Genomic DNA, 10,291 nt, shown 5'->3' on the forward strand with positions numbered 1-10,291 from the left:
TGCAGCAGTTAACTAGTATTTTTTTTTTGAATGTTTTTAGAGAATACGCCAATTCAAATTATTATAAAAAACATCTAATCCTTAATAAAAAAATCTCTAAAATAAAATAATAATAAATATTTAAAATTATTATAAAATTATTTTAAAATTCATAATAAAACAAATTTGAAATGTAAAACATTTTGAAAACTCGTTCAAATTGACTGCACCTCCTGGAGTTGGTTTTCTAAACTTGTGTAGTTTATCCTTTCAATAATTTTATTCTTTTATAAAATTAAAAAAAAAACTTAAAAAAAAAATATCTTCTTAAAAACTCAGCTTACCAAACCCACAGCTATATATTGACTTGAAGTCATGTGCTTATAAAGTTATAATAACAGCAGACGCCAACTTCTTCATCAGTTGTTGAACTGGAAGAGACATGGCCACAGTTCAAGGATGGGCAGACATGAGGAGCCTCAGCCTCCAAGTCATCACCGGCCGCTGGTTCCTCGTCTTCGCCTCCTTCTTAATCATGGCAGCCGCCGGAGCCACCTACATGTTCGGCCTCTACTCCAGCGAAATCAAAAGCACCCTCGGCTACGACCAAACCACCCTCAATCTCCTCAGCTTCTTCAAGGACTTTGGCAGCAACGTCGGCGTCCTCTCCGGCCTCATCAACGAGCTAACCCCACCCTGGGTGGTTTTAGCCATCGGCGCAATCCTCAACCTCTTCGGCTACCTCATGATCTGGCTCTCCGTCACCAAAAGAATCTCCAGACCAGCGGTCTGGCAAATGTGCTTATACATTTGCATCGGCGCCAACTCTCAGTCATTCGCCAACACCGGCTCTCTTGTCACGTGCGTTAAGAACTTTCCAGAAAGCCGCGGCGTCGTTTTGGGGATCTTGAAAGGCTACGTTGGACTCAGCGGAGCCATCATAACTCAGTTATACTCTGCCATTTACTATGATGATACCAAGGCTTTGATTCTCTTCATCGGTTGGCTTCCCGCCGCAATCTCCCTCGTCTTCCTCCGAACCATTCGCTATATGAAGCCGGTTCGTCAGCCTAACGAGCTCAAAGTCTTCTTTAACTTTCTTTACATCTCTCTTGCACTCGCTGGCTTTCTTCTCGTCATGATCATTATTCAGAAGAGGGTTGACTTCACTCAGAGCGAGTTTGGTGTAACCGCTGCTATTGTTCTTGTCTTGCTCTTCCTCCCTGTCGCCATTGTTGTCTTGGAGGAGATCAAGATTTGGGAGGCCAAGAAGCTTGCCTTGGTGGACCCTTCTCCGGTGAAGATCATCACGGAGGGTCAAAAAGTCAACGCAGAAGTCAAGAAAGAATCGGAAGAAGTAGTAGTAGTAGTAGAAGAAACAAGATGGTGGCAGAATGTTTTTAATCCACCGGAACGAGGTGAGGATTACACCATCCTGCAAGCACTCTTCAGCATTGACATGCTAATCCTGTTCATTGCCTGCATTTCTGGGATTGGGGGAACGTTGACCGCAATTGACAACCTTGGTCGTCACTAGTGAGTATCTGGAACTACCTAGGACGTGTTTTCTCCGGGTTTGTTTCAGAGCATTTCTTGCAGAAATACAAATTCCCAAGACCTCTAATGTTGACCTTGACTCTGTTACTGTCTTGTGTTGGTCACCTTCTCATAGCTTTCGATGTACCGGATGGTCTTTACATAGCTTCCGTGATCATTGGTTTCAGCTTTGGTGCGCAATGGCCTTTACTTTTTGCCATAATCTCGGAGCTGTTTGGTCTCAAATACTATGCAACTTTGTACAACTTTGGAAGTGTGGCGAGTCCACTTGGTTTGTATGTTCTTAACATCAGGATCACTGGTCATTTGTATGACAAAGAAGCCAGGAAACAATTGGCGGCGTTGGGGCTAAAGAGAAAAGCAGGGGAACAATTGACTTGTCTTGGTGTCAAGTGTTTTAGATTGTCCTTCATTATTATCACCGCTGCTACTTTCTTTGGTGCCATTGTTTCGCTCTTTTTGGTGGCTCGGACTAGGGAGTTTTACAAGGGGGATATTTACAAGAGATACCGGGAACCGGCCGCCGCCGAGACCCAATTGGTCGTCGTGGAGGAGAACGGTGGTGCGAAGACAGGGCATCAAGATGGTCATCATCAATCTAATTAGGTAGGTACTTTGGACAAACACAAAATGTCATCAATGTACATCAAAATTAACGTAATAGTATATTGATATGGTCAAACCAATTACCGGTGATATTAGAAAGTACAATATTGTAACATTTTGAGTGTTATTTCTGCTACACATTTTCTTTCTTGCTTCCTTTAATTTAATTTTCCGTGTTGTATACTTTTCAGTTTTCATTCATTTACTATGTATGTTGAATTGAAAATTTACACTTTCTCTCTCACATACACAAAGTGACGTGCCCTTCTATTCCTAGCTAGTTCCTATCCATATCCTACTTTGAGCAATTAATAATGACAAAAAAAAAAGAAAATTATTGTCTTCTTACGGTAGTAATTGATATAGTTTAATGTGAGCTTTCTCGTTTTCTTATGGTTTGGATAAGGCCTAGCAATAATTTTAGGGAAATGTTTGAATTGAAGACCATAATTACATCCTGCTATATATGTTTTCTTAAATATCATTAAAAAATAAAAAAGTCTAAACTTTTGACCAAACAAATTAAATATAAAAATATTATTTACACACTAAAATTAATTATATTATGTATTTATATATAAATATATATAATTTAATTTATTTTAATATTTATTTTATATTGATGATAATTAATTTTAATATATAACTAAGATGATTAATTGAATAACGTTATTTTACCGTACCAAGAAAGTTCAATGTATATGCTACATCAATAGGATGTAGAAATATGCATGAATAACCAACGGTTTGTTTAGGTAGATAGGAAAAAGATTAATTTTTTCATGAAAATGGCTTAGAGGAAGAAAGTATGGGAACATGGATGATTTGGGAAAATAAGGAAAATATATACAACTAAAACCCATACATGGTTAATCCTCAGATGTATAGCATATGAAGAATAATTATAAAAGCATATGCATGAAATAAGTGAAACATACATGATACATGCATGAATAACATTCCTAGTAGTATAAAAGGAAATTTAAAAATGCAACAAGGGTAGACCAAGTTTGGCAACAAGAGTAGACCAAGTGTGCCGTTATCAATAGTGTTATTTTCTTAATTAGGAAAGTTGAAAGAAAATAATTCCCAAAGGGATTGTACGGAATCAAATAAAACAGATATAGTCACCAAAAAAAAAAATAAAACAGATATGATTTTTTCTTTTCTATTATAAATAACCTACTTGACACATCTTAGGTGCTAAAATTAGAGAAATCCTTAAATGCTCTAACAACAAGCCAATTTATTTGCAGGTGGGTACTCACAATAAGATACATAAATTTTTTTAGTACTATTAAACGAGAGAAAAAATAAGAAAAAAAATCCACATATGACATGAAAATATTTTTTTTTTTTTACTTTAAAGTCAACATAAATGATTAGTTGTTATAAGTAATATAAATAGAGCATGATGAAATTAAAAAATAAAAATATTATAAAACCTAAATTTTGTCTAGAATCAAATTAAAATATGATGCAAATAATTTTTTTATTAAGTTAAAAATTTTATGAAGTTATTTGGTAAATTATTCAACTTACATAGTCAAAAATTATAACTTGATAAAGATAAATGTGAACACTAATAGTCTAGTACACATAACTTGTATAATTTGTGCAAATAGTTAATAATGTATAATTTGTACAGAATTTGATTAATTTGTAAATCAAATATATTTTCACAAAAAAAAATATATATATAAATAATATATTTGTTTGTTGTAAGCTAAGTTTCTCTTGTTCAATGTTAGTGGGAGTGAAAATTAGACAAAAAAAAAATTAGTAAGATATTTTATATGTATAAATGTGTAATTTTTTTTATGAATTTTTATATATGTAAGAGAGTATTATAGATTTTTTTATATGCGCAATTTTTTTGAAAAATTAATAATTTTATCATTTTGTCATATTATTTTTATTATTGTTTAAATTTTTGTTCAATTTTATCTATTTTTTTCTAAAAATTATAGTTATGTTATTTTATTCCTATTAATTCTGATACTGAACGTACAGTAATATCGAAATTTTATATTTTTAATCTTCTGCTGCAAAAGGATAAGTTAGTGTCAGAATCATGATTACAACAAGATTTAATATCAAGAAATTTAATAGAATAACTTTTTTCTTTGAAAACTTAACATCAAGACAATTTTGAGAAAGGAAATTATTTAAAAGCAATAAAAGATAGGTTTACCGGCATTTCTAATGATAAGTGGAAAGAGATGGATAAAAATATCATTGTTAATTTACACTTGCTTATGACAGATTCTGGCTTGGTTTGGTAAAGCTTTTTGAAGAGGTGTTTGTACTTTTTAAAAGTTCAAAATTTTTATTTTGTGTTTAGTAAATTAAAAAGATCATGTGTTTGTGCTTGCAGTTTTTAAAAGATCAGGGTACTTTTGAAAGCTCCTAGGATAGAGCTTTTCAAAGTTTAAAAGTCTAATATAACTTCATAGGTTAACTAATTTTTAAATTTAAAGCTTATATTTATGTCTATTATAGTATTTTTAAATTTTAAAAGCTATTTTACCAAACACAATTGATATTGCTTATGTTTATTAAAAGCTATTTTTAATTTGATTTACTAAAAATAAATGCTACAACTTTTAAAAATTTATCTTTTAAAAGTTAACTTTTATAAGCTATTTTTGAAAAGTAAAAGTTTTACCAAACTAAACTTCTGTATTATCAACCATCTTGAAGAAATAGACAACAAAAGAAATATGGGAGGTACTTATTAAGTTGTACATCGCTTCACGATAAGATATTTATGAAAAGGATGCTTTGTACTTTTTGGAAGAGTGAATTCACATTATTGACATATTATGTAAATAATCTTAGTAACTTATTTTCATGACTGACAATTATGGAGTGTCAGATTGTAGAAAATGAACGTGCTAAATTTTTTCTCTAAAGTTTATCAGACTCGTATTACCAATTCATCATCAACATCACAAGTAAAATGTTGCTGATCAATTCCGTTTTGAGATGTTATTGCAGTTATTCTTTAAGAAGAAAGCAGGCACAAAAATAAAGATGATCGAAGAGTTCAAACAAACAAGAATTTTGTTAATGATGAGAGACAGATCAACGAAACATAGTTCTAGTGGATGTCAAAGTTGTGGTAGATCAAAATCTCAAAAAAAAAATCATACTTATTACAATTATGACAATAAAAGGCACTTAAAAAGAGATTATTGGTTCAACAAAAAGAATATTATAAAAAAAAACTATTGAAGCAACCACTTCAGATAGTTGTGTTGCGAATACCTCTGATAATGGAGATATTTTGTACACCTAAACTGCAATTGATCATGAAAACAATAAACTACTTGTTGATATATCTGGCTATTAGATTGGACAGTAATTTATTGGACTATGCTACGTGTACATTAAAATTAGTCACCAAAATCAGTTACACCAATATAAAATACATGTTGAAATATAAATACACATTGAAAATAAATAAACCACATACATATTTATATACAAATGTATTGATGACTTATTTTAGTGGCTGATTTTAGTTTACAAATAGCATTTTTGCATATAATAAATATATTATATGATTGCACATTATGAGAGTTTAGCACTTGTGAACCTCTTTTAATCAGCCACTAATATATTTGTACATTAAAATTAACCACTAAAATTAGTTATTAATATATTTGTATATAAATACATATGTGATTTAATTTATTTTTAATGTGTATTTATATTCTAATATGTATTTTATACTGATGACTGACTTTAATTACTGATTTTAGTGTACACATAACATAACTCTTTAAAAAAAAAAAGTATATGGAACCAACTAATAATCAGCAAAGAATGAAACAACATAATTAATTATAATTAGTTTTATTAATTTATAATTTAATGTGTTTGTTAAATTATTGTTGACCACGTTCAAAACATGAGGGAAGATACGCTAGTGTTAGGAGAGAATTACCGAACAGATGCTTTGATCATTCATTAGTTGGTTCCATATAATTAATTATGTTTTAATGCGTAACACATTAAACATATAAATCATATCCAAAACCATCCAATTTATAAGAAAAAGAAATATCCGTGTGCCTATCAGTAACAACATCCGGTTAAAGTCATCGGTGCCTCTGGTTTACCAGTTGGCTGATTCTTGACTTATATAGAGTTGGTTCCTAGCATTGTTGTTAAAAAAATATATGTACTCATCATGGGATACGATGATACCTTAGAAATTAAGAAAATTAATATCAAGAAAGTAATGAATAACTAACATATTTAGGTAGAAAATATAATTTTTATGTGCATTAAAATTTAGTCTTTGCCAATAAAAAAAATCATGCACACTTAAGGTTGTTTTACAGAACTAAAAAGGTTCAATGTATATACTACATCAATATCATATAGAAATATGCACGAATAACCAATGTGTTTAGGTATATAAGGAAAAAATTAATTTTTTTCATGAAAATGGCTTATAGAAAGAAAGTATGGAGACATGGATAATTTTGAAAAATAAGAAAAATATATACAACTAAAACCCAGACACGGTTAATCCTTAGATGTAGGATATGAAAAATAATTATGAAAGCACATGCATGAAATAAGTGAAATATATATGATACATGCATGAATAACATACCTAGTGGTATAAAAAGAAATTAAAAAAATGCAACAAGGGGAGACCAAGTCTGCCATTATCAATAGTGTTATTTTCTAATTAGAAAGTGTTGTCCAAATTTCATGTTTAGCAAAATGAAATTAAATAAAATATAAATTATTATTCAAAATCTAATATCTCACGGTAAACTTTACTCCTCTTACAAGTATTAGTTTTATATGCATTAAAGTTTATTATTTGTCAATGAAAAAGATCATAAAATACGCAAAATCATAAGAATGCAAATGAAAATAAGTTGATTTGATTACGCATTCAAAATACACTTTGCAGTGTTAAAAATTTGAGATACCATGTTTTGGGAATGAGGTGTTGATCTTCGGTTAATCTTGAGAAATATAAATACAGTAGTAGATATTATGGCAAAGACTATAATGAGGATCTTTTTTCTTCAAGTGGAGTTTCTATTGTCTTGAAAGAAGTTTAAGAATAGTATTCAGCGGGACTATCTTTCTTAAACAGTTTTTTTTTATTTTTTCTTTCTTAGTTGTTGTTTATTTTCTTTTAAGTCACCAAAAAAATACATTTTGCAAAATTCTAGAGTGGTGCATGGACTCATTGAGATCCTTCACAAAAATTCAAAGAATTTAACAACAAATAGCAAATACAAATTAATAAAGACTAAATCTTTATATCCAAGTCATAATTCTAACCAAGTCCAATCAAATCGTTATCTTTCTCTTTTGTTATTATCATCATCAATATTTTGTTAACATCTTTATTGGTTCTGATTTTTTTTAGTGTCATTATTAAATAATTTCGGTTTATTTTTTAGTTTATTTGATGTTAATTTAGATCCAGAAATGAATTTGATGTGTTTTTGCTGATGATTGAATTTTTTTTTTACTATTTGTTCAAATCTGAACTAATTTCGACTCATTTGTGAATTAACTGAGGTTCGTTTGATGCTGCTGTTAAGTATTGACCAAATTTTTTATTACTTAAAATATTTCAGTTCATATCTTAGTTTAGTTTAGGTTCATTTGGTTTCGTCTCGCTTAAATTTGCTAAACTTGTTCATTTGTGGTTGTTTAATTAGTTTTTGTTCAAATCTAAACTAATTTCGGATCATTTGTTAATTAACTGAGGTTCAGTTGATGCTGCTATTAAGTATTGACCAAATTTTTTCTTCCTTAAAAAATTTTGATTTATTTCTTAGTTTAATTTAAGTTCACTTGGTTTCATTTCGCTTGAATTTGCTGAACTTGTTCATCTGTAGTTGTTTAGTTAGATTTTGTTCAAACCTAAACTAATTTCGGTTCATTTGTAAATTAACTGAGATTCACTTGATGCTGCTGTTAAGTATTGACAGAATTTTAATTCCTTCAAAAATTTTGGTTCATTTCTTAATTTATTTAGGATTATTTGATTTCATTTTACTTGAATTTTGTTGAACTTATTCATGTGTAGTTGTTTGATTAGTTTTTTTTTTAATCTGAACTAATTTCGGTTCATTTCTGAATTAACGAATGTTCACTTGATATTACTGTTAAGTATTGACCAAAATTTTTATTTCTTAAGAAATTTCTATTCATTTTTTTATTTAATTTAGGTTATTTGGTTTCGTTTCATTTAACTTTCTCCTCCTCATCTTCTATTTTGTCTTCTTCTTCTTCATCATCATTTTTTCTTCAACTTTTGCTTCTTATTTCATTTTTTCAAAATTCTTCTTGATTTACTCTCTTAAAAGGAATAAAACCAAGAAGAATGAACATGAAAAAGAATGAGGAGGAACATGAAGAAGAAGAAATAGGAATGCAAAGAAGGAGGAGAAACGTGAAGAAGTAGTAGGAGGAGGAAGAGGAAAGAAACGCATAAATGTTTACGTAGTTAGAGCGTGTATTCACGCTCTACTAATGAAACTGATTTTTGTTGAGTTTGGACCAACTTAGTTGGATTTAGTTGTCAAAAAAACTTAAATGTGCAGCAGCTCTTTTTAATAATAAAATAACATGTGTTCATGTTGATGAAGAATAGTAGAAAAATAATGATAATCAAGAAGATGATGAGGTGGATTTCTCACCCTGGAACAACAAGTGGAAGGAGGAAGCATGACGGTAGGAGCAGGAGCGTCGTCCGGTCTGGAATCATCAGAAAATGGAGAAGGCGGAAGAACAAGAGGCTGCGGAGGGTGACTCGAGATAGAACCTGTAGAATCATCACTAGAAAAAACATCAACATTGGGGTTACTGAAAAAAGTGACTGAGTAGGAGGAATAGAATCAAAGGAGGAGAACCGAAAAAACATGTGATGCTCCCAGAAGACAACATGACGAGATATACGAATACGTTTAGAGAGAGGATCCCAACAATGATAACCCTTGTGTTTAGTGCCATAACCAAGGAAACAACACATACGAGCCCGAGGTTCAGGTTTACTATGTTCACGAGGCTGAAGAAGAATAAAACAGACACAATCAAAAACTCGAAGAGAACTATAATCTGGGGAGGTACAATAAAGACACTCAAAGGGAGTAACATTACCAAGAATAGAAGAAGGGAGTCTATTGATAACACGAACAACAGTAAGAACAGCTTCACCCCAAGTACGCTCAGGACACGAAGAAGAAATAAGCATTGTACGTATAGAGCCAAGAATGTGACGGTCTTTGCATTCAGTTCGGTCATTTTGTTGAGACGTGCCAGGGCAAGAAAACTCAGACAAGGTACCCTGTTCTGCAAGAAAGGTTAAGAGATTGGAATCACGATATTCCACAGCATTATCACGGTGAAAAATCTTAATGACTTTAAAAAACTGAGTTTTAATCATAGTGGCAAAGTTAATATAAATCTGAGGTAACTCATGGCGACTGGTCATCAAATAAACCCAAGTAAAGCGTGAATAATAATCAGTGAAAACAACAAAGTATTGAGCTCCTCCCATAGAAGCGGTGGGAGCGGGACTGACGATTGGATTTTTGACGGTTTAGAATTTCACTAATGAAATCTCGTTGTAAAGTATAGTTTCTAAACCAAACAATAATCCTTTCATACAAAAGATTGTTTGTCACAAGTAACAAACCCCTAAATTTATAAACCGAAGTATTGGACCTCGGGTCGTTCTCCCTAGGATTTACAATAAAGTGTTTTGTTATTGGTTGTGAGTTATATTTGGGGTTTTAGATGAGAAACATGAATAGTAAATGGTAAGAAAACTTTATTAACAAAATGGTCTTGGCAAGATTTGGTTGTCAAGGGTCTTTATCATTATCACTAGCCACAAGTATGGTAGTTGCAAAGATTAATCCCACTTAGTCATCCTTAAATCAATTAACAAAGGAAAGTCAAGTGAGTTATATCAATCCTAGTCCATAAGTCCTAGCTTTCCACTAATTGGATTAATGAAGGCTAGAGTTAATGGCTATCAACTAGCAATCAATTGGACACTAGTGACTCAAGAAATCCTAAGTTACCTTCTCAAGCCAAGAACATAAAATCCTACTCTAACATCCTCTCAAGCATTTCATCAAACACTTGGAAGGCA

General features: G+C 31.3%; 1 pseudogene; it reads left to right on the forward strand.

Moving 5' to 3' along the window:
* The first annotated feature begins 378 nt into the window (after nucleotides 1-378).
* Nucleotides 379-2,486, forward strand: LOC127741415 (uncharacterized; annotated as a pseudogene).
* Nucleotides 2,487-10,291: the final 7,805 nt, after the last annotated feature.

The sequence above is a fragment of the Arachis duranensis genome, chromosome 9 (genome assembly GCF_000817695.3).
Source record: "Arachis duranensis cultivar V14167 chromosome 9, aradu.V14167.gnm2.J7QH, whole genome shotgun sequence".
Classification (NCBI taxonomy): domain Eukaryota; kingdom Viridiplantae; phylum Streptophyta; class Magnoliopsida; order Fabales; family Fabaceae; genus Arachis; species Arachis duranensis.